Source organism: Oncorhynchus clarkii, chromosome 12 (genome assembly GCF_045791955.1).
Source record: "Oncorhynchus clarkii lewisi isolate Uvic-CL-2024 chromosome 12, UVic_Ocla_1.0, whole genome shotgun sequence".
NCBI classification, from domain to species: domain Eukaryota; kingdom Metazoa; phylum Chordata; class Actinopteri; order Salmoniformes; family Salmonidae; genus Oncorhynchus; species Oncorhynchus clarkii.
Window position 1 is genome coordinate 34753573 of NC_092158.1, and position 20994 is coordinate 34774566.

Sequence of the window (20994 nt, forward strand, 5' to 3'; positions counted from 1 at the left end):
TGGCTGTACAGGAAAACCGTTGGGGCCTGGAAGAGCTGTTTCCTCATCAATTACTAAGAGACACAGGGGGTCTGTTTTCATGAACTGTGCATAGATAAATGTTAGAAACTGTTGTGATACACCCATAGTGAAAGCAGAGATATCAGCAGACACAGTGCCTTCAGAAGGTATTGACACCCCTTGACTTTTCCACATTATGTTGTGTTACAGCCTGATTTTAAAATGGATTCAATTGAGATTTTGTGTCACTGGCCTACATATAATACTCTAGAATGTCAAACATTTTTAGAAATGTTTAAAAGTTTATAAAAATGAAAAGCTAAAATGGCTGGAGTCAAATTCCCCGTTCCGCTGGACAATAACCTAAAACACAAGACCAAATCTACACTTGAGTTGCTTACCAAGAAGACCGTGAATATTCCTGAGTGGCTTAAATTGGCCTGAAAATCTATGTCAAGACTTGAAAATGGCTGTCTAGCAATGATATACAACCCACTTGACAGAGCTTGAAGAATTGTAAGAAGAATAATGTGTAAATGTCGTACATTCAAGGTGTGCAAATTACTTAGAGACTTACCAAGAAAGACTCACAGCTGCAATCGCTGCCAAAGGTGACTCTAGCATGTATTGACTCAGGGGTATGAATACTTATGTATATGAGGTATTTTTGTATTTCATTTGCAATCATTTTGCAAATATTAATAAAAACATGTTTTCACTGTGTCATTATGAGATATTTTGTGTAGATGGGTGAGAAAAAAATCGATTTAAGCAATTTTGAATTCAGGCACAACAAATTGTGGAATAAGTCAAGGGGTACGAATACTTTTTTGAAGACACTGTACCATCTTCTATTCCTGTGTCTAAACATCACTAAAACCTAAAAAATGGTTTTATATGTTTTAAGAATGTTCTACAGACAACACTGTTATATGAGTTTGTAACAGCTATTTCTACCATATTTCTACAGTCCACAGCAGCACTGCTGACTGCAACCAACAGACATGAGAAAACCTAAGCTGTATGACTGAAAGAATGTTATTTAATACATATAAAAAGCTATGTTAAAAAGAATCCAAGGAATTAATTTAGCATTGACTAGCAATGACACACAGGAAATGTTACAATATTAAATACTGAGTGTTAACTGCAACACTGTTCCAGTGTCTGTACAGGTCCACACTTTCCTGTGTTAAATAAATAGAGTTTTTTGTCTTATTTTTCTTTATTATTTTCCTCTAACCCTAACCCCTTCCCTTAATTGGAGTAAACTAATCAACAACAACACTTAGGCTTCTACTTCCAACTTAAACATACTATATACATTTTACGGATACAATCTATTTTACAATAGTTATCTTTTGTTTGTTTTCACTCCTATCCTATCCTACCGCTACCCTAAACCCCTCCCATCTATTTCTGAAAACCATCCAATTTTATTTTCTATTTGCCATATGTTTTTAACTGTGCTGTTTCACAAAAGTTCTGAACCTACATAAAAAAAAAAACTTTATTTAACCAGGCAAGTCAGTTAAGAACAAATTCTTATTTTCAATGACGGCCTAGGAACAGTGTTCAGGGGCAGAGCGACAGATTTGTACCTTGTCAGCTCGGGGATTTGAACTTGCAACCTTTCGCCTGCTAGTTCAACGCTCTAACCACTAGGCTACCCTGCCGCCCCGGGGGGTACATACATTTTACAAACACAGTATATTTGACATGAGTTATCTTGTTGTTATTAGTCCCACCCTTTAGCTCCTCTCAACCCCTCCCTCCCATCTATCGCTTCCATATTGGATTGGATTAATACACTGCTTAGTGTAAAGCCTTTGCATTTCCCAGGTTGCCTTGGGATTCGAGTGAATTGTAGAGTTACCACTCATGACTGTATTTGTTAGTGACAGAGATATGATCGTTGTGGCCTTCACCCAGTGAGAACCTTAAAATTGTATTATTCATGACAATACAATACTTATTTTTGAGAGCCTAGTTTTAGCCTAAAACAGTGGCCTGAAACTAATAGTTTACAGGCCACATTGGGCCTGCAAGTCACATTATGTTGGCTTGCAAAGTGATGTGTAATTCCTATTGGAATCCAGCCAGAGTGGAGATATCCAACATTTGGCATTTGTATTCACCCGCAACCTGCATTCAGAATGACTGCCAGGGTTGTGAAGACTAAGATATGAGACTACCTAAAGCATCTAAACTGGATCAACCATTTCAGTAAAGGGTGCAATAAATCTAAGTTAAAGATTTTATTATTTTAGAAACATTTACGTTACTTATATTTCAGTAACATAAGATGAATTAATCAAACATTCTAAAAATCAACCTGCAACAGAGCATGCTGGGAAATATGATTATGATGGGCATGGTTTTGATTCAGCACTGGTTATTAACACCAACACTGGGTTCTTTTACACCACTGAGTTCTACAGAGTTAATTTAACTCCTGAATCAACACTAGAGATGTTACACTGAAAAATCTACATGAAATGATACTGGCCAATTTGCTGTGCATAAAAAAAGGTAAAAAAGGAAAAAGTAACACTGGTCAACACGACAATAAACAGGCAAAAACAGACAATGAATGGGTTAACACTGAAGATGTGGACAAGCACCTAAAGGATTAACTAAAAGTGGCAATGGGCATGGGTTGGTAATTAAAGAGTTAATACTTAAGGGTTAAAAGTGAAGGTGTGGTCAGTCCGGTAAAGAGTTAATAATAGTGAATGTGTGTGACGTGGATATGTCACAGAGCCATCAGAGGATGACAGTTTCTGTGAGAAAGCTTGACTATCAGGCAATTGTCAAGGTGGATGGGCTTCAGTCAGGAAGGAAGTTGACGGTTAACAGGTTGTAAAAAGGAGAGTTTGTGACTCATAGTAAAACTTGCCAATCACCTCTGATAGCTCACTCACCTCTGTATCTCAATGACTAGGGCCTGAAACCAACTCTATCTACCCATCATTACACACACACCGCACCGACAGCTATAAAATGTTCATAAGATTTATATGATAGTTAAATGAATAGCCTATATTCAAATAAATTCATTTGAAAAGCATGTAAACAGAAACGCTGAAAACCCTCATGAATGATAAAACTCTATGAACCCTTGTAATGACCAATCGACTTTAACCAAATTCTGCTGTTTTTCAAAACCTAAATTTGGGATTAATCTGTCAACAATTTGGAGAAAAAAGACAGATTTTTATTAAAACCAGCACTAAAGAGTATGTATTCTTGAAACAAAGAAAAGAGCAGTAAAAACAACTGCTGATAAAGGATGTGAGCTGATGCAATCTCAAAGTCTGATTTCAGCACAGCAGTGTGTGTGTGTGTGTGTGTGTGCGTGCATGCGTGCGATGTCTCAGGTGCCAATTTAACACCATGTTAGGTATACACAGCAAGGGCCACTCCCCCAACTGGCAGGTGTACAGACCAAGGGTAGTTTCCTGCTACACACCCTGGTCCTGACACCTCGACAAGGGCACCAACCCTCCAAGGCCTAAGCCTGCTTCCTCCTATCTGTGCCCAGCAGGCAGCCCTCCATACAGGGCAGGGTTATATAACCTTTTCACAGCATTGTGCTGACCCGAATCGTACTGTGCTGGCTCTGATAAAAAAATTTGTACATAGTTTTCTTCCATCACGTTTATGGTAGATGCATAACTTGGCACGGCACATCTCGGCTCAGTAATGTGAAGTGGGTATTGGTGTGAGAGGCAGGCAGCGTAGGTGGGTGGGTGTGAAGGTTCTATTAGCAGGAGGCTTGGGAAGGCCAGACCACAGGGCTGGTGACAGTGACGTCTAACTTGAGATCAGATCAGTCTGGGAGGGTGACACCAAGCTGCCAGTGGTGGGCAACAGACGGAAAAAGTACACAGTTGCTGCTCCACTCATTACGGCATGTGTGAAATGTCTTTATACGCCGATATCAACCGAACCCATTTCCACTGGAGTGTCATATGACAGCAAATGAAGAGCAGAGCGCAGACAGTCAGTCAGTCTAAGGTCACCATGGAAAAGCGAGAGAGACAGCAGTGACACACTGTATCACGATTTTAAACTAGATTTCAACCAGACCGTAGGCCAGAGACGGTTCATCCTAACCTGAGAAACAGTCTTACATACATACTCATACCCATAGCCATCCACACCATGTTAGAGCATGGCCATCAGTTAGCATCCAGACTACGGAAGATATTGAGGGGACAAAAGATAAATCTTACCAGAGCAGCACAAATACATGTTCTACTGTTTAATCACCACACCCTTCAAGGGTCTGTCAAAACACTTGGAAAATAAAGTGTATTCCATGAAACACTGCATCTTTCAAAAATCCCCTTGTTAAATTGATGCTAACATTTTGGTCAGTGACCTGCGTCGCAGTCAGAACGGAATTAGAGCGGGTTTTCCTAAAAGGGGCACGAACGACCTCAAAATGCCACACTTGAACTTCTCTCAACCGTCATGTTCCAAATGAACGTATTCATGTGTGATACTACCCCCCTCACTGTCCCCCTGCCTCCCCCGTGACACACAGACACAAGCACGCACGCAAGCCTGCACACATACACACACAAACACACTTTCGCACAGACACACGCATTTCAATTTCTTCAGAGGAGGCCCAATATTACTCAATGGCTAGGTTACTTACCCAATCAGAGACACCATCTGCTCCACTATGTGCCTGCTGAAGGTTATGATCACAAACAGTTTCTGTGACAAAGAAAGAGAGAGACAGTCAGTCAGTAGACCATGAGGTCATGGGGGGTAAATACAGGCCTGGCCGGGGCAGTACACTCATGGTTTTGATCATTAATACTCCCTATATTGGATTCCCTGTAGTCAACCAACACCACACTTGGTGACTGACAAAACCAGCCATGATGTGGCCCTTTGTCATCAAGGCCAGAAACAAAAGTCTGAGCCCCTATGACACATAAATGCACTCATGTCAGGGAAATTACTGTACACAGACAGGCAGGGTGAGGGAGTGTTTGGGGCTACTGTTGATACATAGAGAACACACACATTAAAACATACTATGGTATAAATACTATATATATGGTGTAAATACTATAGTATTCACTTTGGTGTTTTTTCAGACATGACTGTAGTATAATGTAGTATTTACAGTTTACTATAGTTTAAATAATGTAGTAAAAAAATATGTAGTATATACTGTACTAAAGTAATTACTGTAGCGTTTTTTTTTTACTGTAGTATAATAGGCAATTTGGTTAACGATGATGCTGAGTCTCAGATTTTTCACTTTAAAATGTCAAACAAAAACCAATTATTGCAACGTTATACAAACAGCACAAACTGTCATGGTTACCAAACTTTGCATCTGCACTGACATTTTTCAAAGTAGTCCTTTTTTTAAAAACTTTGCAGTTACTAATTTTTGACATACATTTTAAAGTGAAACATCTTTTACTGTGAAATTGCCCATATACTATAGTAATTACTGTAGTGTTTTTTGGAATGTAGCATACTATTGTATTTACTGTAGTGATTTGCGGACTGAGGTATACTGTAGTATTTACTTTATTTTGTCTTTTCCTTTTTTTAAATGTTTTACTTTGACCCCTTTTTCTCCCCAATTTTGTGATATCCAATTGGTAGTTACAGTCTTGTCCCATCGCTGCAACTCTCCTACGGACTCAGGAGAGTCGACGGTCGAGAGCCGTGCGTCCTCTGAAACACGACCCTGCCAAGCCGCAATGCTTCATGACACACTGCTTGCTTAACCAATGTGTTCGGAAGAAACACCATCCAGCTGGCGACCAGCGTTAGCTTGCAGGTGCCCGGTCCACCACATGGAGTTGCTAGAGCGAGGTGGGACAAGAAAATCCTGGCCGGCCATACCCTCCCCTCACCTGGACAACGATGGGCCAATTGTGCGTCGCCCCATGGGTCTACCGGTCATGGCCGGCTGTGACACAGCCTGGGATCGAACCCGGGTCTGTAGTGATGCCTCAAGCACTGCGATGCAGTGCCTTAGCGCACGCACACAATCCATGTCTCAAATGTCCCAAGGCTTAAAAATACTTATTTAACCTGTCTCCTCCCCTTCATCTACACAGATTGAAGTGGATTTAACAAGTGACATCAATAAGGAATCATAGCTTTCACCTGGATTCATCTGGTCAGTCTATGTCATGGAAAGAGCAGGTGTTCTTAATGTTTTGTATACTCAGTGTATGATCTATATTTGGCATGTAGGTTTCTCACTTATGGGTGCAACCAATTGGAACATGGGGTAGGGGAATGGGCAGTGTATAGTGTTTTTGAGGACATTACTGTATTATTTACTGCAGTGTTTTCTTGTGGATATTACTGTGGTATTACTATAGTATTATTTTCATGTAGGGAGTTGAAGAGGGGGGGATAAGGATGAGCAAGGCTATTGAGGGGATGGAGTGATCAGGAGGAGATGTGTCACTCCTCTCAGACAGCAGTTCTTAACAGTAAAAGTGAGGTTTTGGGGATTTTGTGTTCCTGTCCAGAATGACTCCTGCTTACTCATTGCTGGACAAAGAAGACATGGGGTCTCAATAAGGCTCTGTTTACTATTCAGTTACTGTTCAGCCCCCAATTGAGCAGGCAACCAGGAAACACTGGGTCTGGGATAGACCAACATAACAAAGACCAAGTCTTACAAATATGTTTTTGTCCTCTTCTCTATTGACACCTCTGAGGGAGTTCACATGTGTAGCCCTTTCCTGCAGTCAAATGAAACTAGCGGCCTCAGGGGTGGAATGTTATTCATATTTTTCATAAATTCATAACCAATAAACATTATATTTTTTTAAATGCCAAAAATGTGGTGTTTCTGTGTCAAATGTTTTTGTTACATTTAAGTTTTATGTGATGTATATAAAGCGTAATATTGGGATGCAAACTCAAAATGGAATACATTTCAACTCTATATCTGACATGGTACAGGTGTCTTCTTTTTTTAAGCCCATAACCATGTGTGTGAGGTGTAAACTTTTGTTTCAAAGTAGATTTTTTTAAGAAACAAGAAACACTCTGTGTGACCCTGATTTAGCCAACTGCAGTAAAAGGTTAACAAGATGATACTACCCCATTGTACCATTCATACAGGGAATCAACATTTGAGTGGGTTCTCACAATGGCAATGTGCATCTGTTGAAACCCATTGAAACACAGAGACTATACCTAAACTAGTAGGAATGTGGAAGTCAGGGGGGCTATCATAATGGAGATTACTCCTCTCCTATTGTTTAGACCAGACTGTGTGTCACGGGTACTGAAAGTAAAAGGCAATAGCAGAAACTTCTGCTTAACAATAAACCATTTCCTCTAAGCTTTTACTGTCCGTTTCATAATGGAAGGACATTTACTCATGTCTCCGCCCAGCTAAACCAAACTGAGCTATTTCAACATTTTAAAATTAGGACTATAAAACCAACATTCCTTAAATGTTATGATATAATTTTTGATAGTTCCTATCAATATTTAAAAACCTAGCCACATCACCACAGTACCGTCAGAAAAACAGATCCATGACAGGGTTAAGAGTTATGAAAAGGCCTTCATCCTCTGGGCCTCGTGTCACAGTTGGCAGGAACAGATTGTTGTTGTGAATCTAAACGCGCCACCTGACCTGAAGGTACAACCCAGTTATCCAGCTCTCAAAGGGCATTTAAGGTGGCTGAGTATTACGCCCACACAGAAAACACATTGAGGTGTCCCAGTATTACGCCCACACAGAAAACACATTGAGGTGTCCCAGTATTAAGCCCACACAGAAAACACATTGAGGTGTCCCAGTATTACGCCCGCACAGAAAACACATTGAGGTGTCCCAGTATTAAGCCCACACAGAAAACACATTGAGGTGTCCCAGTATTACGCCCGCACAGAAAACACATTGAGGTGTCCCAGTATTACGCCCACACAGAAAACACATTGAGGTGTCCCAGTATTACGCCCACACAGAAAACACATTGAGGTGTCCCAGTATTACGCCCGCACAGAAAACACATTGAGGTGTCCCAGTATTACGCCCACACAGAAAACACATTGAGGTGTCCCAGTATTACGCCCACACAGAAAACACATTGAGGTGTCCCAGTATTACGCCCACACAGAAAACACATTGAGGTGGCTGAGTATTACACCCACACAGAAAACACATTGAGGTGGCTGAGTATTACACCCACACAGAAAACACATTGAGGTGTCCCAGTATTACACCCACACAGAAAACACATTGAGGTGCCCCAGTATTACGCCCACACAGAAAAAACATTGAGATGCCCCAGAATTACACCCACACAGAAAACACATTGAGGTGCCCCAGTATTAAGCCCACACAGAAAACACATTGAGGTGGCTGAGTATTAAGCCCACACAGAAAACACATTGAGGTGCCCCAGTATTAAGCCCACACAGAAAACACATTAAGGTGCCCCAGTATTAAGCCCACACAGAAAACACATTGAGGTGGCTGAGTATTACACCCACACAGAAAACACATTGAGGTGCCCCAGTATTGAAAACACATTGAGGTGCCCCAGTATTAAGCCCACACAGAAAATACATTGAGGTGGCTGAGTATTACGCCCACACAGAAAACACATTGAGGTACCCCAGTACTACGCCCACACAGAAAACACATTGAGGTGCCCCAGTATTACTTCCACACAGAAAACACATTGAGGTGCCCCAGTATTAAGCCCACACAGAAAACACATTGAGGTGGCCCAGTATTAAGCCCACACAGAAAACACATTGAGGTGGCCCAGTATTAAGCCCACACAGAAAACACATTGAGGTGCCCCAGTATTAAGCCTACACAGAAAACACATTGAGGTGCCCCAGTATTAAGCCCACACAGAAAACACATTGAGGTGGCTGAGTATTAAGCCCACACAGAAAGCACACTGAGGTGCCCCAGTATTAAGCCCACACAGAAAACACATTGAGGTGCCCCAGTATTAAGCCCACACAGAAAACACATTGAGGTGGCTGAGTATTAAGCCCACACAGAAAACACATTGAGGTGCCCCAGTATTAAGCCCACACAGAAAACACATTAAGGTGCCCCAGTATTAAGCCCACACAGAAAACACATTGAGGTGGCTGAGTATTACACCCACACAGAAAACACATTGAGGTGCCCCAGTATTGAAAACACATTGAGGTGCCCCAGTATTAAGCCCACACAGAAAATACATTGAGGTGGCTGAGTATTACGCCCACACAGAAAACACATTGAGGTACCCCAGTACTACGCCCACACAGAAAACACATTGAGGTGCCCCAGTATTACTTCCACACAGAAAACACATTGAGGTGCCCCAGTATTAAGCCCACACAGAAAACACATTGAGGTGGCCCAGTATTAAGCCCACACAGAAAACACATTGAGGTGGCCCAGTATTAAGCCCACACAGAAAACACATTGAGGTGCCCCAGTATTAAGCCTACACAGAAAACACATTGAGGTGCCCCAGTATTAAGCCCACACAGAAAACACATTGAGGTGGCTGAGTATTAAGCCCACACAGAAAACACACTGAGGTGCCCCAGTATTAAGCCCACACAGAAAACACATTGAGGTGCCCCAGTATTACACCCACACAGAAAACACATTGAGGTGCCCCAGTATTAAGTCCACACAGAAAATACATTGAGGTGGCTGAGTATTACGCCCACACAGAAAACACATTGAGGTACCCCAGTACTACGCCCACACAGAAAACACATTGAGGTACCCCAGTACTACGCCCACACAGAAAACACATTGAGGTGCCCCAGTATTACTTCCACACAGAAAACACATTGAGGTGCCCCAGTATTAAGCCCACACAGAAAACACATTGAGGTGGCCCAGTATTAAGCCCACACAGAAAACACATTGAGGTGGCCCAGTATTAAGCCCACACAGAAAACACATTGAGGTGCCCCAGTATTAAGCCTACACAGAAAACACATTGAGGTGCCCCAGTATTAAGCCCACACAGAAAACACATTGAGGTGGCTGAGTATTAAGCCCACACAGAAAACACACTGAGGTGCCCCAGTATTAAGCCCACACAGAAAACACATTGAGGTGCCCCAGTATTACACCCACACAGAAAACACATTGAGGTGCCCCAGTATTAAGTCCACACAGAAAATACATTGAGGTGGCTGAGTATTACGCCCACACAGAAAACACATTGAGGTACCCCAGTACTACGCCCACACAGAAAACACATTGAGGTGCCCCAGTATTAAGCCCACACAGAAAACATATTGAGGTGCCCCAGTATTAAGCCCACACAGAAAACACATAGAGGTGGCCCAGTATTATGCCCACATAAAAAACACCTCCAAATCCCCCTAGTGCATTGTTCCTCTGCTTTGACCCACAAGGGAGAACGTTCACCTGTTCACCATTACAGTCTATCATATTGCCTCTCCATACCCACTCTTACATGACAACTCCACAGCTCTGTGACTCAGTACAGTGCAGTATACTGTCAATGTAAAACAACAAAGAAGTGCCGTCTAATAGACAAAAATTCTCTGCATTCTTTCCAGACTTAACACAGTGGGGAAAAGAAGAGGAGAAGCTGAGAGAACATGAGTGTGTTCAGAACATTCAGATAGAAATGTATTGTTTACACGGGACGGGACATGATCTGTCAGGTATAGAGCATTGTGTCATCTATATTCATTACATTTCTTTCCTCAACACAGAATGTTAAATCTCACTAAATGCACAACAGGTCGACCCCAACCAGTTGTGATGGTAAGCCTGGTTCAGTTTCCAGTCAGTGTGTATCATTGTAAAGCTGGCCCTGGCCATGTCAAGCAAGGAGGGGCACACCTCTGATCCTGCCTGGATATGGAGAAAGTCATCGGCTCCAGGGGACACCAGACCTAATCGGCTCTATGATGCTGCTGCCCACGCCACTCTCTGTATCATCACAGACAGTGTTAATCTTCTGTACAATAGGGGTTTCTCTATGGCCAACACCCATACCCACACAACAAAGTTTCCCTCACTACTAGGGTATCTAGAGAAAGTTAGCCAAGTGCATTTAACATTACTAGAGAGATAAAGAGGATACGTTTTCTTTTTTTAATCAATCTTATTGAACGTCACATAATGAATCAGCTTACTCAATTGCCACCCTACAGTCTTTGGTCATTTTTTGTATCTTGATTTATAAAATAGTTTTAGAGGATTTAGAAAGATAATCCATTAAGCATACAGACACTGTCTAACATGGCACAAAGTGGATTAAGTCATTAATCCTTCCATGCATGGGGAAAAACTGAATCAACTTTTACACAGTAATCATCAGTGTATACTTCTTTGTAGTACAAATTCACTTTTCAGTTCAATAAATAAAATAAAGGTTCCTTATTTGTTTTCTCAAGTGATAAAAAAATATTATCCCTACTAAAGTACACTATATATACACAAAAGTATGTGGACAGCCCTTCTAATGAGTAGATTCAGCTATTTCAGCCACACCCATTGCTGACAGGTGTATAAAATCAAGCACACAGCCATGCAATCTTTATAGACAAACATTGGAAGTAGAATGGACTTAATAAAGAGCCCAGTGACTTTCAACAAGGCACCGTCATAAGATGCCATCTTTCCAACAACTCAATTTGTCAAATTTCTGCCCTCTAGAGCTGCCCCGATCAACAGTAAGTGCTGTTTATTGGGAAGTAGAAATGTACAGGAACAACAATGTCTCAGCCGCGAAGTGGTAGGCCACACAAGCTCACAGAATGGGACGGCTGAGTGCTGAAGCGCGTGAAAAAAAATAAAAATACAAAATAAAAAATACATTAAAAAAATCGCCTGTCCTTATTTGCAACACTCACTCCCGAGTTCCAAACTGCCTCTGGAAACAACATCAGCACAATAACTGTTTGTCGGGAGCCTCATGAAATGGGTTTTCGATGGCCGAGCAACCGCACACAAGCCTAAGATCACCATACACACTGACAAGCGTCAGCTGGAGTGCTGCAAAGCTCGCCGCCATTGGACTCTGGAGCAGTAGAAATGTGTTCTCTGGACTGATGAATCAAGCTTCATCATCTGGCAACCCGACAGATGAATGTGGGTTTGGCGGATGCCAGGAGAATGCTGTCTGCCCCAACTGTAAAGTTTGGTGGAGAAGGAATAATGGTCTGGGGCTGTTTTTCATGGTTCAGGCAAGACCCCTTAGTTCCAGTGAAGGGAAATCTTAAAGCTACAGCATACAATGACATTCTAGACGATTCTGTGCTTCCAACTTTGTGGCAACAGTTTGGGGAAGGCCCTTTCCTGTTTCAGCATGACAGTGCCCCCATGCACAAAGCGAGGTCCATACAGAAATGGTTTGTTGAGATAGGTGCACAGAGCCCTGACCTCAACCCCATCGGAAACCTTTGGGATGAATTGGAACGCTGACTGCGAGCCAGGCCTTATCGCCCAACATCAGTGCCCAAACTCACTAATGCTCTTGTGGCTGAATGGAAGCAAGTCCCTGCTGCAATGTTCCAACATCTAGTGGAAACCCTTCCCAGAAGAGTGGAGGATTCAATAGCAGCAAAGTGGGAACCAACTCCATATTAATGCCCATGATTTTGGAATGAGATGTTCAACGAGCAGGTGTCCATATACTTTTGGTCATGTAGTGTATGTATCCCTGAGTGCAGCAGCTGCTTTCACAAAATGGATGACAGACCCTGCTTTCACTGCACAAAATGGCCTCCTTACACTCTTAGCTGAGTACAGCACAGGAGGATCCCTCCTTATCCTCCACATAGTTTTACTATCATGTCTGAAATATCCATCTTCAAAACAAACTAAAGTCTTGATTAAAAAAACTTTACTTTGTCAACATTTTATATCAAACTACGGATCTGAGTAGTCTCTTTGTCATTACAAAAAAATACATAAGAAAAGTGAGTTTTGTGTGCAAGACATTTTGTACGTTCATTTCTGCCATGTGCTGGTATACAGTACTCACCTGAATGTGCATTTTGGCTATGGATTTCCCAATTAGCTCCAAAAAAAGGTCCAAAAGGGAACCATGTTATATCTGCCAGGTCAAACATTGGATTGGTAATCTGGAGAACGAGATAATATAAATTAAATATCAGAAAGGAATATGGATAAGTGACAACAATTATAGAGCAAAGAAACAACTCTATAGAAGAGTGCAAGGACTCAATATTCTTCAATATTGTTCAGTCCAAACAAAGTTTTGTTAAATGCTCCTATTTTTGAAGTATTTAGCACTGACTGGAGCTATTTAACGGATTAGTAATTCAATGACTAAAATACCCAGAATAAAGATAGCTTTATAGTAACAATAATAATGATTCATCTGTTCGGTCTGTTGGTTTGAGGATTGAGCCATCAGCGGTTCACTTTAAATTGACAGACAGTTTCACTATGCACAGAAATGTATGCTCAGAAATGCTATTTTAAAGGTCTGAATTTAGACTGTAGTCACTTCCTTGTATTTTCAGACAATAATAGGGATGATGATTTTTTGTTTTATAGAATAGAGTTCTATATGTGATTTCACTTACAGAGGCGCAGACTAGAATTCCAAAGAATCCAACCCTCTGAACCATTTTCTGCACTTGCACTGCAAGTCCTGAAAATAATAATGGCAAATATTTAACAGATCATTCTCATTTGCATGACAACATAGAAATGTATTGTATGCATTGTTAATGATTAAAATATGATTTTCAGATTAGCAGATTCAATTTTGTTCAGCAGTTTACATAAAAAGCTACACAGGGTCTTCAGAAAGCATTCACACCCCTTGACTTATTCCACATTTTGTTGTGTTACAAAGTGGGATTCAAATTCATTTAATTGTCATTTTTTTGTCAACGATCTACACAAAATACACTATAATGTGAAAGTGGAAGAAAAATTCTAACATTTGTAAAAAATAAATAAAAATAAATAAATTAAAAATAAAACACTAATATATGTTGATTAGATAAATATTTAACCCCCGAGTCAATACATGTTAGGATCACCTTTGGCAGCGATTACAGCTGTGAGTCTTGGAGAGTGGTATTCAGTAATGTGTTGTATTTGATTTGCCCCAAACATAATACTTTGTATTCAGGACAAAAAAATGAATTGCTTTGCCACATTTTTTGCTGCATTTCTTTAGTGCCTTGTTGCAAAGCATGTTTTGGAAAAAAATTGTATTCTGTACAGGTATCCTTCTTTCACGCTTTCAACTAAGTTTGTTTTGTGGAGTAACTACAATGTTGATCCATCCATCCTATCACAGACATTAAACTAACTGTACTAAAGTGGAACTGACAATCATTAAAAACATACAATCATAACATCAGTCAAAAATATGAAATTCCCAGTTTATGCTGCAAAACCAACTTTAATAAGAAGTTTTCAAAATAGGTTCTATCTGACTCAACATTCCATGACGAACAATAAGGCATTGTTGGCAGAATAGATGGATGCAGTTCAATGCATGATTAATATAATTCACCAATACATTTCTTGGCTGTCTCTATTCGAGATGCACTTTTTCAGTTACAATAACAAAAATTGCAAAAATGTAACGAATGTAACTAAGGCTGGGAATGTCAATACAATCAAACGAGCAAGAGCAATGATCACAAGACAGTCATAAGAATGAGGAGAGAATTGTGGACTACAGGAAAAGAAGGACCGAGCACACCCCCATTCTCATCGACTGGGCTGTAGTGGAGCAGGTTGAGAGCTTCAATTTCCTTGGTGTCCACATCACCACCAACAAACTAACATTGTCCAAGCACAACAAGACAGTCGTGAAGAGGGCATGACAAAACATATTCCCCATGGGCATGGGTCCTCAGATCCTCAAAAGGTTCTACAGCTGCAGCATCGAGAGCATCCTGACTGGTTGCATCACTGCCTGGTATGGCAACTGCTCAGCCTCCGACCACAAGGCACTACAGTGTAGTGTGTACGGCCCAGTACATCACTGGGGCTAAGCTTCCTGCCACCCAGGACTTCTATACCAGGCAGTGTCAGAGGAAGGCCCTAAAAATCGTCAAAACTCCAGCCACCCCAGGCATAGACTGTTCTCTCTGCTACCGCACGTCAAACAGTACCCGGAGCGCCAAGTCTAGGTCCAAGAGGCTTTTAAACAGCTTCTACCCAAAAGCCATAAGACTACTGAACATCTAATCAAATGGCTACCCAGACTATTTGCATTGCCCCCCCTTTGCACTTCTACTCCCTATTATTATCTATGCATACGTCACTTTAATAACTCTACCCACATGTATATATTACCTCAATTACCTCGTCTAACCAGTGCCCCCGCACATTGTACCGGTACCCCCTGTATATAGCCTCTCTACTGCAATTTTACTGTCATTCTTTAAGTATTTGTTACTTAATTATTTTTTTTGTGGTATTTTTCTTAAAACTGCATTGTTGATTTAAGGCTTGTAAGTAAGCATTTCACTGTATTCGGCGCATGTGACAAATAACATTTGATTTGATTTGAATTTATGAGTGCAACACCCGCTGGATATGGCCAGTGTCAGTAAACTTAGGCAGAAAAAGTACTAGCCAGGAACACTCTAAAGTTAAATGGTCATAGTAAGGTGTTCTTAGCCAGTTAGCCTGGGTGCTTGGTTGGGACAAGTATACATTAGCAGGCAAGCAGAAGAAGGATAAGTATGCTACACTTGTTTATCAGTGCAATTTAGCGGAGAAAGTTTGAGAGGGTTAATCTAATGTTCCTTCGTTAGATATTAGCTCATCTTGCCTGCTAAGCATTAGTTGTTGATCTTGCTGTTGTTGATGTGCATAACTGAGGGAGAGAGAGACTACCCTTTCATGGTTGTTTGATAAATAGGACTGTAAAGTTCCCAAATGTAAGAGGACTCCTGTGGTTTTTAAATATTTTCAGAAATCCATTCAGGTGTATTTTGTGGCTTTTGGCGAATGCGTTCTAATGATCTATAGTCGCGCAATGGCAACTGTCTGTAAACCCACAGTCCAGTTCAAAATGAATAATGGCAAATGGCTTGTTTGTATAAAGGCCTACTGTAGCGCAGATTGGCTATAGCACACCGGTCTATGTAGACTCCAGTCTTGGACGAGACAGATGCTTTTATTAGGTTTTATTTACTGCAGTGTCTATTAATTGTCCAAAAGCTCAGCCGGTTTCCCACTCTATATTGCTATATAATTTTCACAAATGCCTTAGTATACGCAATTCCCAAACATTCTACAAAAATGACCATATCCAAGTGCTCTCTTGTCAGAAAATGTTTTAAGTGTCATATTCCTCCTGGGGGGTGTATAGGAACTGATTTTGTATATGATTTCATGTTGCTAAAATGCTGTCAGCTCCACTTTAAAATCACCATTTGCCTCATGGTGAAATCCCTGAGCAGTTTCCTTCCTCTCCGGCAACTGAGTAAGGAAGGAAGCCTGTATCTTTGTAGTGACTGAGTGTATTGATACACCATTCAAAGTGTAATGAATAACTTCACTATGCTCAAAGGGATTTTTTTTTTACCCATCTGCCAATAGGTGCACTTCTTTGCGAGGCACTGGAAAACCTCCCTGGTCTTTGTGGTTGAATCGGTGTTTAAAATTCACTTCTCAACTGAGGGATCTTACAGATAATTGTATGTGTGGGGTACAGAGATGAGGTAGTCATTCAAAAATCATGTTAAACAATATTATTGCACAGAGTGAGTCCGTGCAACTTAATGTGTTAAGTAAGTGTTTACTCCTGAACTCATTTAGGCGTGCCATAACAAAGCAGTTGAATACCTATTGACTCAAGACATTTCGGCTTTTCATTTTTTATTAATTTGTAAAAAGGTCAAAAATCATTTTTCCATTTTGACATTATGGGGTATTGTGTGTGGGCCAGTGACACAAAACCTACATGTAATACATTTGGAATTCTGGCTGTAACACAACAAAATGTGAATATTTTCTGAAGGCAGGTATATGCTATCAATAACCGTTTCACTAATCTCTGGTGATTAAAGGTAGAATGATTATCTCCTGCACATTTTAAATATATCACAGATGAAAACATGGTAGTAATATTTACTAAGAATACTACCAAAACATTTCTTATTCTATCATTTCTCTGAACTTCATTATGTAATAGGTTTCCAAATTGTTGGAGGAAGTCTTAAATCAATCTTAGACGATACTTGCACAATCAACACAAATGAAATTGATCCAATAAAAACAATTCAATTATTGTCTTGAAGGAATTGCATTTGTTTAAAATGGCTTTGTTTGTATCTTATCGTCTCTAAGGAAATATCCTTCGGCATGGTGTTGTAATTCATGTGTGAATTCTGATGCATTTCTATCTTTCAAATTATACATACATTATATTAAAATGGGTTCGGTGGGGATTTGAGACTGAACATTAAAAAATGTGAGATTATGGGGAATATCAGAAGATTTACACACTAAAGAAAATATATTTACTGTGGGATCAGGACAAACCGGTGTCTGTTTTACCATATTTTCTCATTAATATGTTGTGTTATGTACCATAAATATAAAGAAAGAAGTCTGTACAAATACATCAAAGAACAGATCATATAAACCACATTTTTCGTTAATCAATTTAATTCCTGTTAAATAAAGCTTTTTTGTCAATGAAGTAAATGTACAATTCACATATTTAATTGTAGTAAAAACAATTGTAGTAAAAACATATTTATTTTTCATTTAAGACGATACTGTGACACACTTCACAGACTTTTCCAAGTTATCTACTATCCCACTATTATCTAAATATATTATATTTCCTGTATATATAAATATTTCTGTTAACCAAAAAGCTTTTGTAAGCCCTGCAAAAATGCTGCACACCGTCAATTGTCCTGTCCGTTGTCTAATTGGAACAATCACCCTCTGCAAACTCCTCCAAACACCTTTTCTACTGGGACATTATATATATTTACATCCCCTAACTGTTTCTTACCTCTGGTGACAGTTTTTAATCCATTACCATCAATGTCAGAAGAAGACCAGACTAATTTCAAGGACTCACATATTCTTACTAATTCTGCTGCTTTCTCCCCATCTTTTCTGACAACTCAACAAAGGGCTCTTTTGAAAGCAATGACATGGATTTTCCTCATTATACCTATGTTGGGAAGGGGAGGGTTAAGCTCTTGTTGATGTAGTTAAAAATATTTCTGGGAACTGTGAAGAAAGGATGGGGGAATTATCCTGGATTGATTACGATATGGTCATACTTCTGATGATTTTATTAGAATGTCACTAGAGATAACAGTACAAATTGTATGCATGTAACTTTATTTCTTCGTTTGAGTTAAATTATTGTTTAGTTTTTTTTTTACAGATATTTAACTATGCTAATGCCGTAAGGTTGGTATATCAATTGAAGGGGAATGAAAAATGAAATGACAGTGTTTTAAACTAAAAACACACTGGGGGTAATTTGTCATGTTGAGGGTACTGTCTCATTTATATGTATAGATGTATTACTGCTAAAAGTACATACAGACTTCTATTAATTGGACTCTAAAAATCTATTCTATAGATATTGATTGTCTCAAGGCTGAAACATTTAATTTGTATAATATTAATTGATACAAATATGGGTGTTATTTACTGCATTTTTAATACTTCATCCCTTTTAAAACTCAACACATTTTTCCTTTGATATAAAATGTCAAATACATTTGAATGATGAGTTATACATTCAGTCTAATTGAAGGAATATTTGGGAACATGTTTTACTTCTCTAAACAATGTGTTATGTAGCAGAAATGATAGCTCCAACCAGAAAAGAATACAGTTATTAGAATGGGGTTTCCTATTTGACTGGTATGATCTGTACATGAGGTGGTATTGCAAATATCAAACTAAAACAAAATGTTGTTTTTTTTAGGAGGAATGACTTGAATCATTCACTACCTTTTAGTACGAGGTCATCTCTCAGGCTAAATCTGATATGAGGCATAAACCTTACCGTCAACTCTTAATTGACCCACAACTCAAACTGCCATCTTTCAGATGACTGTAATTACCATATTACTACTGGTTAATGTTTTTTTATTTCATCAGTTTAATTGCTATATATTTTACTTATATTAAACTGCCCTATAATCAGATAGGACGTGCCACCCTGAATGAACAATATATCCTCATCCAAATCATCAAGTTTTACAAGAAATTGATTAAACATCAATGCATGATGAAAATGTCTTATTCACAATAGCTAAACAATAACACAACCTAAATGTTGTAAAATGTTTCACACATACCAGTAAATTTAAACTTGAGAGGTTGAACTTGACTGGGGGAGGGTAGTAAGATATGAGCATGCCAAATATGGTCAACAAAGCAGTAGAGTAATCGCGGCATTTTTTCAAGAGCAGGAGCCGGCCCACAGGGAATAAAAGAAGGGGGGGCCAACTGACATCCACTCTGATTGGCTCACATTTTGAAATTCGCCCTAAGATTTTATACAATCACAAGGGCTTTTCACAAGGATAAACCTGCTTCTCTAATTCTAGTCTTCTGTTCCAAATTCTTTATTCCTTATTTTATTTTTATTATTTTTTCTTGGGAGACAGGGCAGGATGTCTGGGGGGTAGGAATGTGTATGTGGCAGCAGGTAGCATTGGGCCAGTAACCGAAAGGTCACTGGTTCGAATCTCCATGCCGACTAGGGGAAAAATCTGTCTGTGCCCTTGAGCAAGGCACTTAACCTCAACTGCTCCTGTATGTCGCCCTGGATAAGAGTGTCTGCTAAAGGACTCAAATGTAAATGTTTACAGCTGAACCACTCTGGGCCGTCTGTTGACCGCAAACACCTGACAACTGTAGAATAGAGGAACTATTCAATAACTATTAACTGTTAGGAAAACAAGCACTGTTTAGTCAAATGGGTCACATTTATTAGATGACATTGCATTGGTATTGTTTACCAAGTCAGTAGAATTCTGGATTTCCCCTCACTTGACTGGTATGAATGAGTGAAAGGAAAATGGCTACATCTCTACCGAATGAAGTGAAGGTCCCAGTGGGCAGGGATATCGTGTGTATACACGTGACATTGCGATTTGCTCGAGGGACTCCCCGTATGTGTACCTTCTGGACCACAAAATTGTCTATTGTACATGACCAGTGTTCAGAAATCCAGACACCACACAACGTGTATTGTATGCAGCTCATGGAAAATCACCATCTTGGCCAGGCTTCCACCCACGGCTGCCTCCCTCCCGCCTCTCCCATCCCCGTCACCGCACAACATGCTGTCCCCCAGGGCAGGGCTTACCAGCAATTACATTTTGGAGATCTTGTCAAGGGTGCAGGGTCATTAAAACCATGGGAGCATGGCTCCAGCCTTTTGCTGTCCGTCTCTTTACTCAGCACTCTGTACCACTACGCCCCCACATAAAGATAATGCCTACAGTGTGAAGTAAAAATCACATGTTTGATCTGCCGTTTATATGTTAAGGCTATTATAGTTAGTGGCCCCATTAACTGCTATGGAGTTTCCTTGTTATTTTACTCTTTAAATGTATCCAAAAATACAATACCCATCTTAAGGGTAGTGTCTAAAGGTACAGTAGCTGGTCTCCCAAGGTAGGGTGACTGTCAGGGACTTCTTAGTAATGAAATTATGTCAAACACGATGATTACATGGAATCTAGGTTCTAAGAATTTGAATGACATTGAACTATCAGAGTACATTCTATATTATTTACTGTTACGGAAAATGTCCACACAAAGGGGACCAATGAGCGCTATGTTTAACACAATAGTTTGAATACCAATGGTTACTGTTGCCAGAGAGATGACGAGAGATTGACGCAAATAGGCATCCCAGTGGGAAAAAAGGAAAAGAGTTCACTGTTTCCCTCCACACATGTAATGATATAGCAACCCCTATTCTAAATTACGGGACTCTGTTTATATAAACAAACCAGCCCACT

At 40.0% G+C, this 20994-nt stretch overlaps 1 pseudogene; it reads right to left on the reverse strand.

The window, feature by feature from the left end:
- LOC139423103 (vacuole membrane protein 1-like) overlaps positions 1-20994 on the reverse strand; it is a 97445-nt pseudogene that overhangs the window by 19740 nt on the left and 56711 nt on the right.